Source organism: Drosophila serrata, unplaced genomic scaffold (genome assembly GCF_035046125.1).
Source record: "Drosophila serrata isolate PLE 108 unplaced genomic scaffold, ASM3504612v1 contig_302, whole genome shotgun sequence".
Classification (NCBI taxonomy): Eukaryota; Metazoa; Arthropoda; class Insecta; order Diptera; family Drosophilidae; genus Drosophila; species Drosophila serrata.
Window position 1 is genome coordinate 1193685 of NW_028257200.1, and position 22144 is coordinate 1215828.

Consider the following 22144-nt stretch of genomic DNA (forward strand, 5'->3'; position numbering starts at 1 on the left):
ACTAACTTGGCTTCTAATTGTCGATTTGCTTTGGCTTTTCCTCTCTAGCTCTGGGTGTGCCCAGTATATTTTTTTTGGGAAAACTAGCCAGAGCTGGCCGAACCTTTTGCCTCATCATTATCGCGTATACGCCGCGTTGGACGGGCTCTTATATTTAATGCCGAATGGCCATTTTATTTATAAATCACACATTATTTTTATGCCATTTTTCATGGACGCTTTCCTCCCGCTCTCTCCCTCTCTCTCTATGTGTGTGTGCGGTGATAAAGAAGGGAATGTGGTTAATGAAATGAATTACGTTAAAGGGGAGTTGCTATTCCTTTGCCAAAAGTTCATGATTCTGAGTTTTATTTCCTAATTTATTATTATTTCTTTCGAGGCATTGATTGGAAAAATGATGGCATATTTTATAGTGGTTTTTACTGCCAGAGATTGATATATTTTATAAAACATATTTAATATTTTATTTTCTATCCAGAAAGATTTAAGGCCTGCTGGAAAACCGCTTCAGTTAGTTTTCTATTCAATTTCCTAGACTTGGGTTTTTGCGGCCGCTAACTTTGTGCCATTTTTCGGCATCAAGTAGATTAAAATTTGCGAAAATTGAAAGCGCCCGCAGGCCACACAAAGCGCTTGGGCCTCTGGGCGGAATTCCACTAAGCGAGAAAGAGGAGCATCCAGCAGTAAGAACCACAGAAACCACAAAGAGTTTGAGCCTCAGTCAGTTTTAGTTGGCTTATAATGAGCAAAGTGGCCATTAACTCGAAAACTTTTCCGAGCTGCGTTTCAAAAGAGGGGCAAAAAGCCAGAGAGAGCGAGAGGGACGCTCCGTTAGAAGCCGCTTGATGTCAAGACCCCGCAGTTTTGGGCTGCCGTAAAACTTGGTTCTTGGAAGCCTATTGCACCATAGACCTCATTCTGGGCCATTTAACATTGTTGTTTGTGCGCTTTGAACTTTTGACTTGACAGTTTTGACAACAAAAGCCAGCTCAGACACTCAGAAGGCGACGATAGCGAGCGATCGTGAGTTCACTGAACGTTCGAGTAGCATAATTTTCATGCTCTCTGTGCGGGTGTCTCCTCTTACACTTTCCAAAGGGTATTGCCATAATTTGGGAATCTTTGATAGCCTCAAGGAAACCCTATGGTTTTGGAAGAATTGTTTTTTAAGAATAGATTTCTTGTTTTTCTTATACCCTTGCAGGTTATTAAAGTTTCAGTCAGAAGCTTGATAGCTGTAAATAAGTCATATTCAACTCTTTAAATCCTATATATTCTCGATCAGTATCAAAGACAAGCTTTTCAAATTAAAATCAACACTTTTTTGGGCCTAGTTATGCTGTTTTTTTAACTTTGATTTGTCTATAAAAAATTTGCCTATAAATATCGCTTAAAAGTTGCATATTTGGGAACTTGGAAATTGATGAATTTTTAACTGAGTTATGATGGATTTTCACTGCAAAGGGATAGAAATTTTGGTTTCCCAAAGCTTTCTTTCTTGTTAGTAGACACATTGGTAACATACATAGGTAATTGTTCTTAAACTTCTTTTAGTACAATGTATTGAAGCATAACAATGTTTCTTTATATATTTGGACAATTATTCTTGAACCATAAAAATTGTTGTATTATTTTAAACTTCTGTTAGAAGAACTAGTATTTTGTTGAAAAATTTGAAGTTTGAAAATAGTTTTCTTTGACTATTGCATTTCTTAAGAAGTTAAAAAATGTGCAGCATTAGCAAGATTTATAAATAATGACAAATACAAAATGTAACAACAACAACTTATTCCTCTTAATCATCTGTAGTAAAGATAACATCAAATTTGACCGACATTTTTCTAGTCAATCACCATTTGAGAGAGTATTGGGTTTGTGGCTATTTATACTATATTTTTTATGTGCCCCAAAACTTTGTCTCCTATTGCATTCGCAAAAACCGAAACTCGTTTCGTTGGTGGCTAAGCCAAAACCTTTTTCTTTGCTGTTTTGCTGGTAGTTTGCTCACTGTTTCTGGTTGTTTTTTGGTACGTGTAGAGATCGCCGGCGTAAATGGGTGAAAAGCAGCAATAAAAATTGTCGGCACAACGCGGAGCTGGGGGCGAGCAGGCAAAGACCCCAAAGAGGAGACCCGACCAGAAACTTGACTATGACAAACACTCGTGGCCGGGCTAGTGAAAGTGATTGATTTTTTTCGTTTGTATTTTTTTAGCTACTTCTCCACAACATGTACTGGAAATTTTCGCTTTTTTCGGTATTTGGGCGTACAAATAATTTCTAAAAAAAATCGTAGCTAGTGCTGGGTTTGTCTGGTTTTATTGCCGGTTTTTGTAGCTTAGTTAGTTTTCCTCTTTACGGTGGAAGTTGATGAGGCGTCAGATGATGATAATAATGGCAAATAATGATAAGTATAGAAATTTGGCCAGAAAACCAGTTAAGCCAGTTGGCACAAGCTGCATGAATAATAACATTCGAATAATTGTGGAAATAACTGTATGTGGTGGAAATTAGTTGAGAGTTTTTCTTTGTTGAACCAAGGGAAATTGTAGTGAAAAATTATGTATTATATAGGGAAAAGTATGGATTTATAAGTGTGTAAAATGTGTGACAATTTAAGGAAGGCAGTGGAGCAAAGGATGAACTAAAGATCGCCAAGATCTTGGGCTTAATCTCAGATTATTGTTATATATTATTATCAAATTAGATGTGGAAACTAGTTGAGAGTTCTCTTGTTAAATGAAGTGAAATTATACTGAAAATTATGGATTATATAGGAAAAACTTGAATGATAATTGTGTAAAATGTTTAATAATTTAAGCACGAAGATGGTGCAAAGGGAAAACTATAGACTAGACTATAGAACTATAGATCTCAGATGCTGGTTTTCCTTTATTACTAACCAGAAGCCAGCGAAATAACTATCTGAGAAAAGTTATAATACTTTCTCCTAATGACTTACAAGTAAAACATGAAAATGATTGCCTTTTATATATTTCCTTTACTCGAAAGTCATTTAAAAACTATTTTATAATTTAGTTAAATTGCCAAAATAAATATAATTCCCTAAATAAACTATATACCAACCGCTCTGTAAGAAGACTCTAAGAAATCCAAGCTTCCTAGAAACTAATTGGCATTACAAGTTCTTTTATGGAAATAAAGCTATGCTCTGTGCTTCCCTAAAATGCAAGCAGAAAGTAAAATATTCCAACCAACAAACCGGGACTGTAACCAAGTATCCCCATAAAAAAAAATAGAGCCAATCGCTTCAGGGGGGGCCTATAATAACTGGCGGTCTTTCTTTCTACTACCAACCCAGGGCCTGGTTCTGGCCAGAGAGACCCGCAAAGCGTGTGAAAATCACAATGATTTAGTGGCTGAAAGCAGCTCATCGATCAATAGAATCGATCAGTGTGATGCAGCTAACGATGCGACCGCAGCAGCATCTGTTGCCCCAAAACGCACAGGAAAATTGATGAACCATAATGGAGGAGAGTAGAGTGGAGGGGAGTAGAAGGAAGGTCTCTAGTTGGTTTCCCCTTCTTGTTTTTCCCCATCGATTGGCCCCGAGAACCACGAACCAAAACTAATGTCATAAAGTTGCAGTAGTCCGAGGGAAGAGAGGGCCAAATCGCATTAGGCGATGCGAACCTTGTCTATGGCTACTTAAAGATTTACAACGCGACGTTTTGGCCATAAATTCCGCCCGGTAATTGTACTCTGGCAGAGAGGCTGAATCTGAACAGAAAAACACAACTACCACAAAGTTAGAAACCGAAAAGCTCTGCTCAAGGCCTGGTCTGCTGGAGGGAAATAAAGAACTCGGATATATTTCAACTTCTTTTCCATCTTTTTGTGCATTTCTTGTTAGTTTGCCTGTCAGCGTTTAAAAATAAACAAATAAGCACAGATGGTGTGTGGCAATACCTAAAAGCGTTAGCGCATTACCTAATGAGTTTGCTTTTTTTTGGTCAAATAATGGGAAACTTTGTGTTTTTTGCCAACGATTAATGATTGCAAAAGTTGTTAAATCAATCTTTAAAAATAAAGAAAAAAAACATGCTTAAGCATAAATTTTATTCTGAACCTTTATTTTTAAGTCTTCATTTATATTAATTGGCAACCCTTGGTTCTTACTTAGAACCAAAATAGCTAAGGGAAAGCTTTAAAATGATGCCAAAATGAAACTAACCAAACTTTGTTGGCCCATAAAATGTGAATTTTTACAACTTTTGTTTCTCTTTTGGCCAAACTCTGCTGACCTTAACCTCTCACAGTGGTTTACGGATTTAATTTTCACACCTTTGGGCAGTGTACTTCCCCCTTTTCTTCTGTAAAGTCTTGGGGAAATTTTATGATTTAAATTGCAAAGAAAAGTTTTCTCCTTGTAAACATGGAAATTAATTTTATGTTCTTTGAGTTGAGTTAGTGACTTAATTGATTTTGCTTTGTGTACTAAAGATTTCAATTACTTTCCTGTATTTCTTATTAATGTCCACTTGCCTGATTTAGTTTTATGCACAAGTGTTTTAGTCCATTCTGACATCTAAATCCTCTTTAACTCAGCTGGAGTAGTAAAAGTTGATTTATTTTACTTTTAATGGACGGGAAAAAGTTGTGCTATTGCAGTTTTTTGCTTTGTATTTTGCTTTTGCTCTCACCTTGCTCGCTTTTAATTGCAGCCATAGTAGAATGAATCGGCGTCGCCGTAGAAAGTCTTCAATTTCTTTTCTGTGAAAATTTTGTAGCTGGGGAAATGCAGTCGTCAATGTCATTGTGTCGCTAACCTCACCTTACCATTTCAGAGCGTGTTTTCCTCTTTGTTTGGCTCTGTTTTCCACATCTTTCCTTTCAATAACATAATTATGTGAGTTTCACAGAGCTGTAATGTAAAGTTTTCTTTTGGCTGCCAACAAGCCGGAACTTTTCGGCAGCCCCCTAACAATTTTCACTCTCTCAACTCAACAGTTGCCCCTTGCATCGTTTATCATCTCACTCTCGGTGCCCCAATGCAATTGATTATTTTTATTCTCGTTTCTTGGAGTTTGTTAAATGTGGCCTTTGGGAAACTTTTTTCAATTGCCTTCGGTTAGGTAAGATTTTATGACCCATAAAAGTGCACGCACAAATTGTGTTTTATGCTTAAGAAGAATCTTTAGTTATTTTATTGCCATCAGAAGAATATTCAAAAAGGTGAGTGTTAAATTTGTGATAGGGTTAGATAAGTTTAGATAATGCAAGGAATGCATGTTAAGAAGAAAAGTTCTATTTGATATTCCCATTATTATATCGATATTAAATTTAAAATATTCATAACTAAGCCCAAAAAGCATTAATTTCAATTTGGTTGTCGTATGTTTGTTTTTATTAAGTTAATAAATCTACATACTGGATTTACAATATTAAAAATTGAAATTTTTCCAATTTTTGACAATTTTAATGATGTAACCCCTTATAAAATTTTCAAAATTTGGAAAAATATAGATTTTAACCGGACATGCCTAGATCGATTCGTCTGTTGATGCTGATCAAGAATATATATAATATATAGGGTCGGAAATGATTCCTTAAAGCGTTACAAACTTCTGACTAAGCTATAATATTGCAAATTATGTTTTTAAAACTTATTTATATATATTTCCAATGATAGTTTAAACTAAGCGATGTCTCTTCTTTAACTCTATTAAATATATAAAACAGAATATTGATGTATTGCTTGTAAATCGCATCGATAAATATCTTTTTATACATCGGGATTCATTTAAAATACGGATTTTCCAACCGTGCAGTTTGTTCTCAAAAAAATCTGAACCCAATTTCCGTAAGAACAACTTTAGCAACATAAATATTTGGCTCTATTTTGAATAAAAACTTTTCGTTTTCAGTTTTCGGTTTTTTTCGCCTGAAACTGTTTATAATCTTTTCCACATCTCCTATTTCCCGACCACTCCCCCTCGTTTTTCATATTTCCGTAACATTTTCGCTAAGCTCATTTTTTGTTTTATGCCCTCTATATCGTGTGTTTTTTTTGTTTTTGTTTTTAAGGGAGCGTATCCAACGCGAAACAAATTTCCTGTCTTCAGTTTTTTTACTTTTCAGAGAAGTTGGTTCTTGTAACCAAAAGTTCGGTGTTGTTTTTGTGGCGGAAATCCGTTGCAGTGGGCCTGCCCCGCCCACGGCGCCCCCTTTGGACCGCTTTAAGTCGAGTCTGTGGCCATTTATTTATGCATGTGGGGCAAGTTCCTCCTCCTCCTCCCGCTCACTTTACTTTTTAAATGATCCTTGCCCCTGGAAAAGTGAAAGAAAAAAACTGAAATCGACGTCGTTGTCTGTGCTCCGAGGGCAAGGCATCTTGTCCGACATGTGGGCGTCGTCTCTGGACTGCATTTTACGTAAGTGAGCCGTAGATGAGCCGGAGAATCGGTGGAATCGAACCAAGTGAAACAAAGTGAAGTACTCGGATTGCATAAGGAGGTTCCCCCTCCCTGCCTCAGGCAAATTGTTCCGCTTCCGAGTCCTGCCAAGAAGAAGAAGGACCTTCTATGTGACGACGAGAAGGTCGAGTCGAGTTGAGTCGAGTCGAGTTTGCTCAACGATTTATGGCCAACGGGCATAGCTCGGCAAAAATTCTACTTACCTTGGCATGAACAAAATGAAATAATTGAAGAACCTATGTGTGTGTATGCTCCAAGGGTCTTGGATTATGGATAAGCCAGGAAGCAGAGCTCTTTAAAGTTGTGCTGCAAATTAAATACTAAATCTGTCTGCTTATAATTTCACCTAGTTTTCATACATCTTCTATTACTTTTTGTTAAGACTCTAGACTATCTTCCTGGGTTGTGCTAATACACTTATCTCTGACCTCGATAACTCTTTATTCGGGCAAAAATTCCACGGTTAAGTCGTCAACACATTAAGACCCCTAGAAAAGTGCCCCTAGGGGCCCTCTCAAACAATTTGAATTACCAGCAAAATCCCAGCTGTTTTATCTGCGATACCTGGCCGGGAGCACACCTCGCTCTTACCTGGCCTGACAGCTTTGTGGCTATCATTAGCACAAGGTACAGATCCTGACCTCCCTCGCTGTTAAACACTATAATCTCCTTGGGCTCTGCACTATTTTCGCCGCTCTACCTTTCTGGCCAGAGATATATTAGCCTAATTTATGCGCGAAAGTTAGTCTGGTACCTCGGAGGAGGAGGAGGAGGAGCGGTTAGGTATCCAGTCTTGAATGGCTGAGCAATTTGCGTCCACGACTGTTAATGATTGAGCGGAGCTCTAAAGCTGAGACCAAGACTGAATTAGTAAAGGGAGGAGGAGCTGGAGGAGCTGGAGGTGGAGACGGAGGCCCAGTTTCGATTGAGGCAACTGCAGGGGCCGCATTATAAATTGTTTCTAGTCATGACACGCATTTCAGTTACCCGCCAACAGACCGTACCTTTTGATGCAGTTCGCAGTTCCCTTGGCCAAAGAGACTTTCTCTTTTGGCCGGGCTCATTAAATTCCGTTCACACTGGGCTGTTCTGTTGACTCTCACAAAGCTTTGTTTTGCTTTTTTTTGGTCGAATTCTGACTACTTGCCTTGTCTTTGGCAGTTAATCACAACTTAACTCGCTTTAACTGGGTTATTCTGATGTGAGAAGTGAGATCTTCTTCTAGCGGGCATTGTTTTTAATTTTCCCTGCCCGGCTTGCTAGCTGGCTTACTGCGGTGTGTGGTCCGGTTCGTTTTTAGCCATGATTCGTTTTTTCTTCTTGCATTGCAAACTTTGAACATTGTCATCCCGCTCCGTCTCTCTTCAGTCGTTGTTTTTTGCAAAGAGTCGTGTATCCGCTTACATCAAACAGCCAGAGAGCATCAAACAGCACAACAATATTAACAACAAAAGCATCTCGGGCTATTGCAAAAAACTCAGCAGATACATTAGAAAACTTCCGTTGTAACGGCTCTAGATACTTTCATGCCCATTCCTCTTTATGCTTGCTGTTAATTTTTTTTACCTCCCGACTTTTGCATACATATAGATATATAAAACGATATATATACATATTTGTAAATGCATTGTACAATGCTCTGGCACTGAGAGAAATGGTTTATTTGATAAACTTTAATGTAAAGCATAGATTCACATGTTCTAGGAGAAAAATGAGCAGTTGGAATGTTGCATCCTGTGAGAGGACTTCTTTGGGACCAAAGATGTCTCCTTTGTCTCTCGGATTACCAATGATTGTTCGTTTCTTTTACTGGAATCTTTGATTTCAAAAAGAACATCGTGTCTTGGTAAAATGGCAAGGAAATTATATGAGTTTCCGTTACTGAAGTCTGAAACTTTAGAAAGAACATTGTGTATTTGTAAAGTGACTTACGAAAGCCAAGGTTGTGCATGTATCTACAAGATATTATTTACTAATGAAATAAATATTTTTCAAACTAATAAAATACCTATTAAGTATACATGTTTGATAAAAAAAATGTTAATAATTTGATTTTTTACATCACTCTTTATCAAAATAATGCAATTACCAAAGTTTTTAAGTATCAAAAGTATCTTCCACATTCAGATCATGATCTTCTCATTAATGCCGCATGAAACCTTATTCAAATCAACAATCTTATTCATATTCAACATATCAAAATTAAAATCAGATTTTAATTAGGTAATCATTTCTCTCTGTGTATAGAAGTTTTGTATTCGCTCTCCGTCTTGTCACTCTGCGAGACACACACACAATGAGACACAAAACTGTGTCGCCCTGTTCATTAAAAAAGCAAATGGCCAGCACTTGTTAAATTAATAAACGACAAAAGAAGTGGAGGAAAAAGCCCCAATGCCATGGCAACTAAGCTCCGGGAAATGGGCTCCAAGGGGGAGTCAGTGGGAGCTGGAGAGGAATAACTTCTGGGACCGAGAATGCTTTTTATGTTGGGTAAACCCCAAGTCTCTTGAAATTCTTCAGCTCTTTCGGGCTTTAAGCATTTTTTACAGCATGCCTTGGATACTTTTTGTAATTAGATTAATTTTTTTCCGGGGGTAATTTAATTAATTTAAAGTCCTCTGAGTGCCAATTTGGGTATTGTTTAGGGTTTCAAAGAGTTTAAATAAAATGAAAATCAAATGTGATAGCACAGTACCATAATACTATTACTTTCCCATAAGTTTTCCCTTAGCTTCTATTTACAATTCGCAATCTGCTTACACAATCCCTGTAAAGTAATGGCTATAAGATGATTGTTTTTTGTTGGTTTTTACAAGCTATTCGGAAAGCAGACTGTCAACATTTAACCTCTGACCGTGACTGTGTTACCTGCCCTACTTCCTGGCTCCAGCTCCTTGTCCTGATCTCGGTAAAAATCAAAAGCATAACCAACCCATTTCCTGGCTATCATCCTCCTCTCGACTCCCCTTGGTATTTGGTTTGTCAACGCCGGTGCTTAGGGATATATATATATATATATATTCTTTGAGAGGAACAAGGGAAATGCCATGGCTTCTTAGTGGACGGTTGGTGCCTTCTCCTTCCGGTGGCCTGATGTCCTGGCCTTTATTTGCTCTCGGCTTTTTGGCTCCTGGCCAAACAAACTAAAAAAAAAAGTAAAAACGTTGTCTTGCCTTGGCCACACGTTCGCAGGGCTTAGCTTTTCCGCTTTTCCGGCATTTCTTTTATTTTTCTCGTATGCCAGCATGGACATTCATTTGCGTTACTCGTTACCCGTTACCCACTTGAACCGCCTAAATTCCGGGCTTGGAACGTACTCCACCACATACATATTTCATTTCGTTTGCGTTTCGGTTTTTCCCCCTTTTTTTCCTTTCTTTTTTTTTCTGGCAACACGCAAAGCAAAAGGATTCCTGGGTTTGGGAGGGGACAATGCCTACTCCAACGACTAATTCCCATAACCATAAGTTGGCATATGTGTGTTTGCCGGAGTACATCTGTCGGTCACACGTGTGTGTGCTGTGCTGTGCTGTGCTGTGCTGACCCCAAGGTCAGAGGTCCTTTTCGAGGTCCTGTCCGAGGTCCTTTCCTCACGGGTAACTGTATTACTCTCATAGGTACATCTATTGATTAATTAAGGGGAATTGAATTGAGATCTATAAACTCATCAATGGCGTATCATAATCACATTCGAATATGCATAAAATCATAAAACATTTCTTGATCTTTTAAGGTCAGGAATGTATAATAGAATATATAAATATTTAAAATGTTAGACACTTGTAACTGTATTTAGTTTCTTTTTAATAACATCCTATTTTTACTGACTAACAATTCAAGGGCTTTGCCACAGATTAATCACTGCTCACCTGATTTCATAACAAATATTACTAATATTTGTATAACAATAAAATAACGATGTAAAAGGGTATCAATTGGTTAAGGTCTTTCCCAGTTTATTTATAATTAAAATAAATTCAAGCATGCATAGCCTTTAACTAACAACATTTAATTATTTTAACTGCGGTCTAAAAATGAATATCTATTTTTAATTTATTCACATTCAGTCATGCAATTGTTCTCAACAATTCTGTTGATGCTGCCGCTGGCCTCGCACCTCATAGGTTTAGCAGCTGCGATTAAATCTTGTTTATATTTATTGTCTTCTCCATTAGATGATTGTGAGGTTTATTTATTGGCCTTTCCCATGGAGCTCCTCAGTAGAAATTGGTGTTATAAACACAACATTTATTTGCTGCGGTCTGCGTCTATTTGATGGTTGTTTATCTCAATATATCTGTATACGCTGGAAGGAAAGTACATAAATAGTTGGAAGGCATATTTGGTAGCACTGGTAAAATGGGTCAGTGAGAGGTTTTCTTGGCTCACAACACATGCCGGCGCTTCTCTCACTCATTTTGCCCAGTAATCTTCTGCTGACAAGCTCTGACAAGGAGATTCCCCGACTATTTTTCATATGGACTGTTCCGCACTCATTATATAAGCCTTCCTCGTGGCATTGCATAATGACGCAGACCCTGGGTACTCTTCCCCTCTTTCTCCAGCCTCCGATCTCCGTTGCCCAAAAACTCTGTCTCTTTGTTGCTTCAAATTAAGTTTTAAGCATGATGACGCTCTCTGTGAGCTGTCAGGCGTCGCTCGTTAGTACGTGTCAGTGGCGTAGCTTCCCCCTATTTTCCCCCTCTCAGTCTTGGAAAAGCTGCCCCGAAGTGTGGCCTCTGTGTCCTCCCAAGTCACGTCCTTTTCTTTCCAAAATCTTGGCCACGGCAGCAATTGGTGGCAAGGCAAGGGGCAACTTGTCTTACGCTTTGTTTAGTTTACTTTCTTTTTTACTTTCCTGAGTGGCAGAAAAATACCATCTGCAGATAGTTTTGATGAAAATGGAATGTATATTTTAATAATTAAATGAAATAATTGCTGTATGTAACATTAATGTGAAATGTACCTCAAGATTAAAGATCATTTCTGAGAAGGTAATCTTTGCAAAACCCAAGGATATATTTTTAATGCAATTTATTTGTTAATAGTTTCAATCTTATATATCTTTACATCAATTCTATATATTCAAAATCAAACACAAGCTGCCTTCTTTACCGATATTAAGTCTAATAAATATTATTTCTGTACCTTCCGTTTGTTATACAATTACATTTGTCACTTTTCTCTATTATTGTCGCACACGCTTTCAAAATATAAATATTTGAAGAACACTTGGCTGTCCATCAATAGTAAATATTTACTCCTTGCCTTTGTACCCGTTTATATTGACACACAATTTGTTAAAAAAGTGTTCGAAGCAACCGGGAAAATGACATCGAAACACTTTTGGCATGTCAATCTTAATAGGCGAGGGAGGTGCAATGTGAAGGTGGAAAATGCTGCCGTTTCAAGAGGAAATTGTTCGAACTAGTTTTCCCAGTACTTGCAATATTTTCCATTTCATTTGGTTTGGACAACATTTCGTTCCATTTTACTTGGAATAAAGCGAACATCACTGACACATTGAGCTCGAATTCTATTACGCAAAATTCCGTGTTGCAATTTTCTTCGACATGTTTCGCTCAAGTGGTGACTCCACGTGCCTTTTGCAGAACCTTGGAACGTTTGCTATTTTGTAAATAGAAAATAGGGTCGATTGTTGGCGGAGTTTTTCAAAAGAAAATAGGAGACAACTAATAGGAAATGGGTTTTCTGGGTAATTATTTTTGTCAAGTGGAAACTATACCCTGTAAACCTTTTTCTTTACTTTAACTATTACTACTACAGACACCTGTGAGTGATAACTAGTTTTTTGTATTTAAAACATATATTTCTAATATACCTTCCATAGACCACAAACTGGCCTCATTCTTATGTTATAGATCGCTGATCGGTGCTTCACTTTGCTCTAGTCAACTCTTCACTTCCCGTATCAAATTTCAGCTATATCTGGTTATTATATATAGTAGAGAACAAGGTTGTCATGGCACTGGGTCTGCTGTTGCTGCTCAGCTCGTCGTCATTATTGGCTCATTATAATTATCAAGTTGCAATTTCTCGCCGCCGCTCTCCAGACAATTCATTCCGCTCTAAATTGCTTCTGCACCGCACTCCACACTCGGAAAACTGTAAATTGTTGCCACAATAATCGCAATAATTAAAAGCGAGCCATGGCCACAAATCATGGAAAGAGTTCTCGGCGGCAGACGCAGTGCGAGGGGCTGGAAAAGCGCGAGGAAATTGAGAAAAATCTAGCACAATCTTTGGGTTGGTCCGCCGTGGCAGTCGCTGTCAGGTCTCTGGGATCGTGGGGCCGGGTATTCTGTGAAAGGGTTTCTGATAAGTAATGGCAATTAAGAAATAAATGAGCCCGGCAGCATATGGAGGCAGATCGCTTCAGTGCAACAGACACTTTTCTTGGCACTATCCTGAGAAGAGGATTTATCCGGATTCTGACGGATATTGGACAATTATAGTTATTTTAATATATGCATAATGTGATATAAAATCATAGGAGTGCTGACTTCCTCTGATAGCAGTAATCACTTTATTAATTTGATATCTTTTATTATATTTAATATTCTTGTATTACTATATGGCTTTAAAAATAAGTCTATGACTTCAGTTCTGAGAAAGAGATAATTATTTGTTTATAACTTTCAGGTTTACAACTTCTGAGAAGATAAATAGGGCTATAAAAAATCTGCACAACATTTTATGAATATTATTTGTACATAAAAAACGTTCTATATCGTATAAGAATAGTAATTACCTAACCACTAGAGAGGAGGTATTAAAATTTCCATTTTGTAGGCCATTTTAATCTCGCTTGTCTTAACAGATAACTGTCATCTTTGTGGTAAACAGATAAATAGTGTTTTGTATCTAAATACAAGTACGGTTAAGATATTAGAAAGCAAATATAATTCTTTAATAAGATAAGTTATGTATAGAGTTTTCTATTTCTTAGAGCCATGTTTATTATAAATTGATATGAATGAGTCTTAATATTATAAGATATGTTAGATTTAGATTTTTTTCAAAATGTTTTATATTTTTTAATTTGTTCAATAGGAACAATATTTAACAATTTATTAAGAAACTAATGGGTTTTAAATTAGGATTTGCTGAAGTTAAACCTGATTAATTTGAGCTGACTTAGTAAGACTTTCAAAGACATATAATCCTAAAGATTCACTGGTTATTAACTGGAACACTCTAAGGTATTCATTCCTTTACATCACCCACCTTAAAACCTTGAGCTACAAAAATTCCCCAAAAATATTGAGCCAAGTGCTTCAATTTCCAAAAAAGATTTTTATTATTGTGTCCGCAGTTGTATATATGCATATATAATATATATCCATATATATTATGATGCTGGTGTTGCCGTGGGCCTTATCTCCCAACTTGGACTTGTTTTGTTTGTTGTAGGAGCTTTTTGCCACTTAACCTTGTGGCTGGCGCCCAACGTGACTTTGGCTTAACAACCTGAACCCCAAGTCGACTGAGGATGGGGATGAGGATGGGGATGGGGATGAGGATGGGGATGAGGATGAGGATGAGGATGAGGTGTTCCCTCGCACCTGAGAGAAGGCAACAAAGACAAATATAACAGTGTCAACGCATTCGGACGAAGCTCAGCAGGTGGGATTGGTCTTGGGGATGGGCCATGTGAATGGCATTGCGGTCGCATAAAAAGTTACGCAGTTCACTTTTCCTTTTCGCTTTCTTTACCTGCTTTTTTTGTGGGTAATTTGTTTGCATATGTCACCTGGAGGAGGAGGAGAGGGGGTGTGTGTGGAACGTGTGGCAGCTGTGGCTGAGTGTGTGTGTCACCAAGTGGTTCTGCGATTGCTCCTCGTTGTTTAATTAAGGCACAAAGTCAAGGATTTGCATGCATGAATAACGAGTTGAAAAAAAAAGGCAAAAAAAAAACGAGCATCAGGCGAAAAGTGAAGGGATTGCTGCAAGTTGCTTTTTCGGTTTCTCTTTACCAATTTAATTTCAGGAAATAAAATAAAACGAATGCAATTTATTTGTATTTCACGATTTTATATATAAAGTTTAATCCTAAGCTTATAACTATTAACCTAATTACATGTATATTTACTTGGAACTTGAATGGTAAATACTAGTTAGGTTGAGTGACTTGGATAATACTTTGCCATATGTGTTTGTTCTTGACATCAAATTGGAAGCCGCAAATAAGACTTTGTTACGCTTTTGGTATGTCTATAATTCACCAGCTGTTTAAATACTGAATAACTAATTATATTACCCATATGGATCCTATATTATTGACCATAACTTCTATCTAATAAGTTGATATCTATTTGGAAGACAAGTCATTTGACATTTAATGAATTGCTTGTTTTAGCTTCCGACTTTCTTTGGTCTCTAATTGAAGTTAGGAAACGGTACTTGTATTGACATGAGTTTGCCATCTTATCAGCAATCATTTCATCAGCGGTAAAAGAGACTGGGCTATCCATCAGATACAATCTATCGCACAATGCAATTGTAAAGAGCCGACAGTCAGACATCAGTTGTATCTCCCATATTGATACGGGGCATGGGGCTGGCTGACAGCTGTACATTTTATTGTATAATTTTTATTACCTTTTCACAGGAGAGGAGGCGGGCAGGTATCCAACCTTGGGCCGCATATCTGCAAGTTGTTTAAATTAGTTCTATTCTTGTGCAATTTTCTACGTGGCACCTTTTGTGTGTGGCATTGCCGCAGTCGCAGTTGCATTCTTCTTCACTATTTGCCGCCATAGCCGGGCTCCGTTGTATTGTTAGCCACGCTTCCCCAACAGATTCCCCCGTATCTTTACCCAAGAACCCCCTTTGCCGCCTCGGACAATTGCATTTGTCGGAACACTGACAGAAAAAAGTGTGAATTATTTGAATTTTAGTTTAGATTTATGTCATATTTTTCTGTTTCATATTTTGGTATATCTTGTCATCCATTCACCAGAAGTCTTGAAATTCACTCAAGTATATAAATACCTAGCACATACATTATCAAGAAAGATTTACCTTAACTTGATGCATTTTTGTCACCTTTCTTTGCATATATTTATTGTGTTTTTCATATAGACATATCTACTTAATGTTCTATTTGTTCAGTGCACATTTTTGTATCTGAAGCTGGCAAAGCGTGCGCGTTGCTTAGCTCTGGCATAAAATGTTCTCTCTGGGCCTGTGCCCCGGTGTTGTATCCATGTAATTTGCGCACATTTCGCCGGCTGTAATAAACGCGAAATTAGTTTCAACTCTTTCCACCTCTAGCACCACCAGTATTTTCTCTCCAACCGAAGCCAGAGAAATAGTAATGTACTCCAAATTGATTTTATTATGTGAAGATTTGATTCGCTTACCCATCTTGGGTAATACATGTAATATCTGGGTGTTGCCTTGGTCCTTTTTGGATTAACTATAATAGAGAACTTGACTGTAATTCTATGCTATTATTTATAATACCAGATTCATAGTAGAATTCTGTTCAGCTGATGCACTAAACAAAATTTTATTACACTCTTCTATAGTTCTTTAGTATAACTTCCTGAGGTGTTTGTTACTGGAATCCTATGCTGCAGCTGCATTCTTTGGTTGAATTTCCCTTTATTTTCCCTGCTCATGTTCATGCTCCTCTTGGCCTTCAGTTTTTCGCCTTTCACGTGGTCGGGCGCAGCTATTTGTCACAGATCTGCTGCAATTTATCGCTCGCTCTAGCTCCGAATAATGGCGCGTCCACACGGGTTACCCTTTCGTGCTCCATAAACAAGCGCAGGGTTCCGCCTTCCATGGGGGGGGCTTGGCGATACCTTCTCCTGGCCTCGGTGCCAGATGCAGATGGGTGTCTCTGTGTGGGCAGCTGGAACCTGGAACCTGGAATCTGGAGCCTGAAATCTGGAGCGGGGAACAGCAGTTGGGGAAACGTGCTCGGCATTGATTTTGGGCCATTTCAGCCAGACCTTGGCTCGATTATTTATGATTGCTTTAATTCGTTTCCGTGGGCGGTTCTTTTTTTTATATGTATGCAGCTTGTAATTGCCTTTTCCTTAAACTCTCTGTACAATTTAATCTGACTTTATTAACTTTATTTCTTTTCATTTCTGCTTGCAGGTATGACAAACAACGAGATCTAGATGCAAAACTAGAGTAAGAAAATTCAAGAAAAGTGTTTACCATGCAAGTCCCTCTAACCAGATTCCTCGTAAGTACAAGTACAAAAAGATAAGTAAATGTTGCCTTTGTTTTATCAGATACCTTATAGTATCTGTGAGATACATTCGTTGCCATTTGTTATGCAGCCTCGAGTGCTTGACAAAACGAGAATCTTGAGAGTAATGCAATTTCCATGAAAAGTTCATTAATAAATCAAAGGAGACTCGAGCAAAATGGGGCGTGGCTCATTCACACACACTCACAATGCCAGGAAGAAGTTAAGGAAAAGGGTTGGGAAAATTTTAACTGAAATGAAATGAAGTGTCAAAACACTGGAGAGGCAACGCCCTTCAGTGGCCACGCCCATCTGGAATCCTGCCACTTCCTGGTCGCAAGTGGAGCAATTTATTTAAGAGCCAAGAGAGGAGGAAATAAAAAAACACCTCCCATTTACATGACAATCAAAAGGGGGGCGTAAATTGCAGTCCAGCAGAAGAAAAGCTACCCAAGTTCAGCTCAGGTTCAGGTAGACATTGTCGCCGGAATTCCCTTTGCGGTAGGTTGGATCCACCGATATTACTCAATGCTCCTGCTGCTATCCAATGTAACCAAAAGGGACTTAAAGGATTACACATTCTATAAATTGCTCAAATTACTTAAAACAAGAAAGGAAACTTATCTTCGGGAAGGCGAAGTTAATGTACCTTTGCAGTTTGCAATTGAATTATAGGATCGTATTGGAAATCAATCATAATTAAGCATAAGAGTTTCGCACTTTTTAAATCGATATCTATCAATATTTTTATGTGACAATTTGACGATAAATCAAGGTTTAAAAAACTCATAAATAAGCCAAAAATACATTAATTTTAATTCGAAAAGCTTTCCTATGGTAGTATTTGTTATATAAATAAATCTGGATACTGGATTTAAAATTTGTAACATTTAAAATTTTTTCCAATTTTTCGACAATTTTAAAATATAAAAATTAAAATTTAAAATGTATAAAATTTTCAAAATTTTGAAAAAAAAAATAAATTTTGACCGGACATGTTTAGAACGATTCGGCTGTCGATGCTGATCAAGAATATATATGATTTATAGGGTCGGAAATGATTCCTTCACTTTGTTTTAAGCTTCTGGCTGAAATTATAATACAATTTTTTAATCGATATTAACTATATTTTTATATGCAAGTTTTACGACAAATTAAAATGTAAAAACTCATAACTAAGCCAAAAAAAACAATAACTTAAATTCGGAAAGCGGTCGTAGGTTAATTTTCAGCAGGTTAATAAAACTGCATACTCCATTTAAAATGTGAATTTTTTGACGTTTTTTTAAATTTTAACGATGTAACTCCTTTCCTTTTTTTTTGGAAATCTAACATTTCTAAAAAAAAATTTCTGCTGGATATAGCGAGAAAAATTCGCCTGTTGATGCTGATCAAGAATATATATGATTTATACGGTCGGATATGAGTTCTTCAAGCGTTACAAGCCTCTAATTCAAACTATAATACCCTGCAAGGGTATAAAAAGGGAACTTAATATTTAACAAAATTTATCTGGTTTCGTTACCTTGAAGCAGTTATATATATTCTTTTGCTTACATTAATAAAGAAAATATAAAATGGAACATAAAAACGAATGCAATCAAAAAGCTTAAACGTGTTTTACAAAGTCGGTTTCTTTAAGATAACAGGATTTGAATTACGGATTGTATATTGACTACGGATTGAATGTATCGAGCATATCAAATGGAAAATATCCTTAAGTTCAATATATTAACATTTGAGATTTAGAAAATATTACATTTAACTTTTAAATGTAAAGTATATTAGTATAGATATTTCCAACAATATTCGTTCTATAAATCAAACAAAATATTGATTTATAGCTTATATATCTTAAAATTTCAATGTAGTTTCAATATATTCATATTTTCTGTCGTACCTAATTTAAGATCATGTTCCCTACGCATATTTAGGAGCTCCTATTTTCTATTCCTTAAAATACATTAAAAAAAATATGAAGAAGACTAAAGAATATTCAAAGACTTGGCTTACATTTGGCCCTTGTTAGTGCATTCGAGCTTCACCATCCTTTCATTGGCATTCTCCCTTTTTGTTTGAGTCTTCCTTTGGTTACATTTAATTTTCATTCAGGCCGTGGGCAAAGTGAAAGGAAGGTCTTGCCAGTTGAATTTATGTGGGTGACGCGTAGTTCTCGGATGTGTTACCCGCTGGGCTCTTGGCTCATGGAACTCTTTTTTGCTTTTTGTTCAGCGGACTCATCTCCGAATATGAGCGGAGGTCTTAGCCTAGGCATCATGGCATCCGTCTTGGCAACTGGGCCGCACTTGGCCGGCATCTTGTTGCCACTCGAGCTTCTTTCACTTTACGCTTTCTTAGCTGCACAGCCCAAAAGTCACTTTGAATCGCACAGCCAGCGAGGCATAATGACGGCGATAAGTCATTAAGTAGCTCAACGCTCAACGCTCAACGCTCGACATCCAGCGTTCACTTCAGAAGACGTTGTACGGAGGCAGAGTCAATAGATTGTGGGCGGATTGTGGGGGCTTCTGAGGAGGCGTCATCGGGTCCGTCCATTCATATTATTCAAGTGCTCCGCACTGTGCAAATGCATTCTAGACCGAAGACTGGGGCAGAGGAAGTTGCCAAGGCAACTCCAAGGAACTTTTAAGAAATCAATATGCAACGGGAGAGTTAATTGAAAAAGGAGGGTTGGACCTGTGAGCCCAAGGTAGAAGCTAAAGAAAATATTTTGAAAGAAGCTATTCCATGAAAAACTAAATCTTTTACAGGAACTAGGTTTTACACTTATAATATAAATTAGGGTGAATGAAACCCTTGCTGGAAATCCTTTTATTATTAACAGAAACTTATAATAAACTTCTGTTTTTGTGTATTAATGAATGTAGACAAAACATTTCTGAATACTGTCCTATGTCTCTCTAGCTTAACTAAAAAATCTCAAACTAAAAAGAGACCCTGAGTAAAACGTTTTAATCGAAATATCTCTGATCCTTATTCCCCCCACAAATTGAATGTCCTGGCACGCTATCTTCGTCTCACCATTTTGTTCTGCATAAATCATTTCACTCCATTTCATTTCCCATAAGTTTCCAGCAGCTATCTTAGTGTCCTTGCCTCCACCCCCCATTTTAATTAAAAGTTTTAAGTGCCTCACATAAATTCCAATCAAGATTTTAGTGCTCTCTCTCTCATTGATTTTACTATTGCCCAGAAGCAGTTCCCAGGCGTGCGAAATTCAATTAGATCAGAAGTCAATCAAGTGCAAGGGTTGCTTGGAATCGCATTAAAGGACATTGTGTATGCATTTAGTGCCTGCTGAAGGGATAGTAATAGCGCAAGTTTCCGGCAATTAGTTTGCTAATCGATGAAATTACTAGTAGACAGAATCGGTTTAATGCTGATGGGGAAAAACACAACGCATTAAAGCAGATATACCTTCCCATTTCGGGTACACCGTTGTCATTAGACATATCAAACAAATTGGTTCGCATTTGTTGTCCTTTCCCCCAAACCACAAGCATCGTTATTATCATCATCATCATCGACACAAACACACTCGGGTTTGGGGAATTCGGGCTTTTCTGAGGTCGCCTATCAAAAGCATCGCCCTAAGGCTTCATGTCAAATGCACGAGCCCAATAAATTTCATACTCTGGGCAGTTCAAAAACAAAAAACTGACAATGGGGCTTGAGGTCAGGCATGGGCACAGTGTCTAAAGGTAACTCTTATTTAAATAAATAAATGGGAAATAATACATTGCATAATACATAATAGTTACAAAAGACTAGAGCTGTTTGATCTTTTTAATAGTTGTGATATTTTGTAAACTTATTATTTGAGTTTAAATGCTAATTAAATAGTTCTTGAGATCTTAAAATGTCAACTACTTTAAGTATCTCTCTAAGGAACCTTATAGTTCTAGATTCTTCTATTAAATTACCTTAAGTCCTACGAGTTTCAATTCAATTTCTTTTCACAACTCTATTATTCTGTTGCCACTGTGCTATAAGGTCGGCTTTATTCCTTTTTTTGTCCCAACATTGTGCCGGTGGCTTGTTTGCCGAGACCTTCAGACAATTCCCTGTCATATGTATGTGGATAGGTTCGGTACGAACGTGCATATATCCATGGCATATCCATTAGAGACGTCGCTTAGTTTGTTATTAATGAAGTTTCCAAGAGGCTTTTGCACCTCGGCTCTTTTTCCAGTCCCAAGGGAAGCAAACTCACACGGATGTGGAAACTGCAGATAGTTACTCTTCAAAAAAATGTTCCCCTGCAACGCACCCGAACGCCTACTTGGCCTTCTCCAATGGATTCTCTTTCTGCCAGTCTTTCTTTCTACCAAAAGGCTACAAATGTGCTGCCTTTCTCTTTTGCCACTCGACTTGGCCGCATCCCAGTTGACTTTGATTGACATTTGCTGTTGTTTGCATTTTGCCGGAACAATTTCGGACTTTTTTCTTTGTTTTGCCCGTACTTTTTCCAGGTACTCCAGCATGATTTCATTTCGCATTTTGGGTGGCCCATTGGCTGGTTTTCTATTTGAGTTTTTGTTAGGTGCCCCTGGAAATTGATCGGCGGTCTGTCTGTGCTCCTTTGGGCTTTGACCCAGTTGTGGATCGTACAGAGCATTATCCTTAGATTTGATTCGTTAGTCACGCAATTTTTGCACAGGTGAAGGTAGCAAGTCAGTTTGGGAAAACTATTTGCGGAGTAGATATGGAATTTATATGACTTTGGTTCGTGTGTGTCAAGTTCAAGGCCTCGTTTCTATGGTTAAATGCTACCATTATCTGTAATGACAAGGCAATGATGGAATAGTTGTTTATCGCAGAAATCAAATTGGTAGTTAATGGCTAATTAAGACACAATACAATTGTTTGGTGACATTTTCCAAAGTAGTCGACAAATCTATGTCCACAATAAATACCATAAATAATAAATATAGTGAGGTGTCACAATAACTAATTCTCTTTTGCTAAACTATAAACTTTTAAATTTTCTCTGAAAAGATTTCACTCTATGATCCTGCTTAAGGAAACATTAAATTAAGTTACTTGGTCTTTGGCAAGTTTTCCAGCTCTCTGTGCAAGCATTAAAAGCTTTTAAATTGGCCAACTTTTCTTCTGGGCCAGAGACACGAAGCAAGGGGACGGAGGACCCTTGACCCGATTCCATCCAGGCCAGAGATCTCCGGACAAACATTAAAATAATGCATTTTGCGAGTTAAAGCAGCTCAACATGCTCTAATTGCCCGTTGTGGAGTTGCTTTCTCCACCCGCATTCGCATGTCACTCGCAATTAAAGTTATTACAATCCTCTGGCATTCTGGAAATCAGTTTAGTTTACTCTCTTGTTTTTCCCTTTTCAACCAAATGGAATAGTTTTTGGGGGACGCATTTTCCGAGTTAACTTCATCCAGAGTCATCGCCTTTATCGTTCAGCATGCTTTTCCCATTTTCTGTTTGC

General features: G+C 37.6%; 1 protein-coding gene across 3 annotated transcripts in view; it reads left to right on the forward strand.

Annotated features, from left to right (window-relative positions):
• The window catches only part of LOC110181459 (carbohydrate sulfotransferase 4), a 50029-nt gene that overhangs the window by 4147 nt on the left and 23738 nt on the right, over positions 1 to 22144 (forward strand). The window contains exons 2-3 of one of the 3 annotated variants that reach the window (XR_015272672.1): positions 16572 to 16662; positions 16723 to 17282. The exons of 1 other annotated variant lie outside the window; for it this stretch is intronic. The gene's annotated coding sequence lies outside the window, so the exon portion shown is untranslated. Of the gene's footprint in view, positions 1 to 16571; positions 16663 to 16722; positions 17283 to 22144 lie in introns of those variants that run through there. One more of the 3 variants, XR_015272671.1, reaches the window with a different exon arrangement.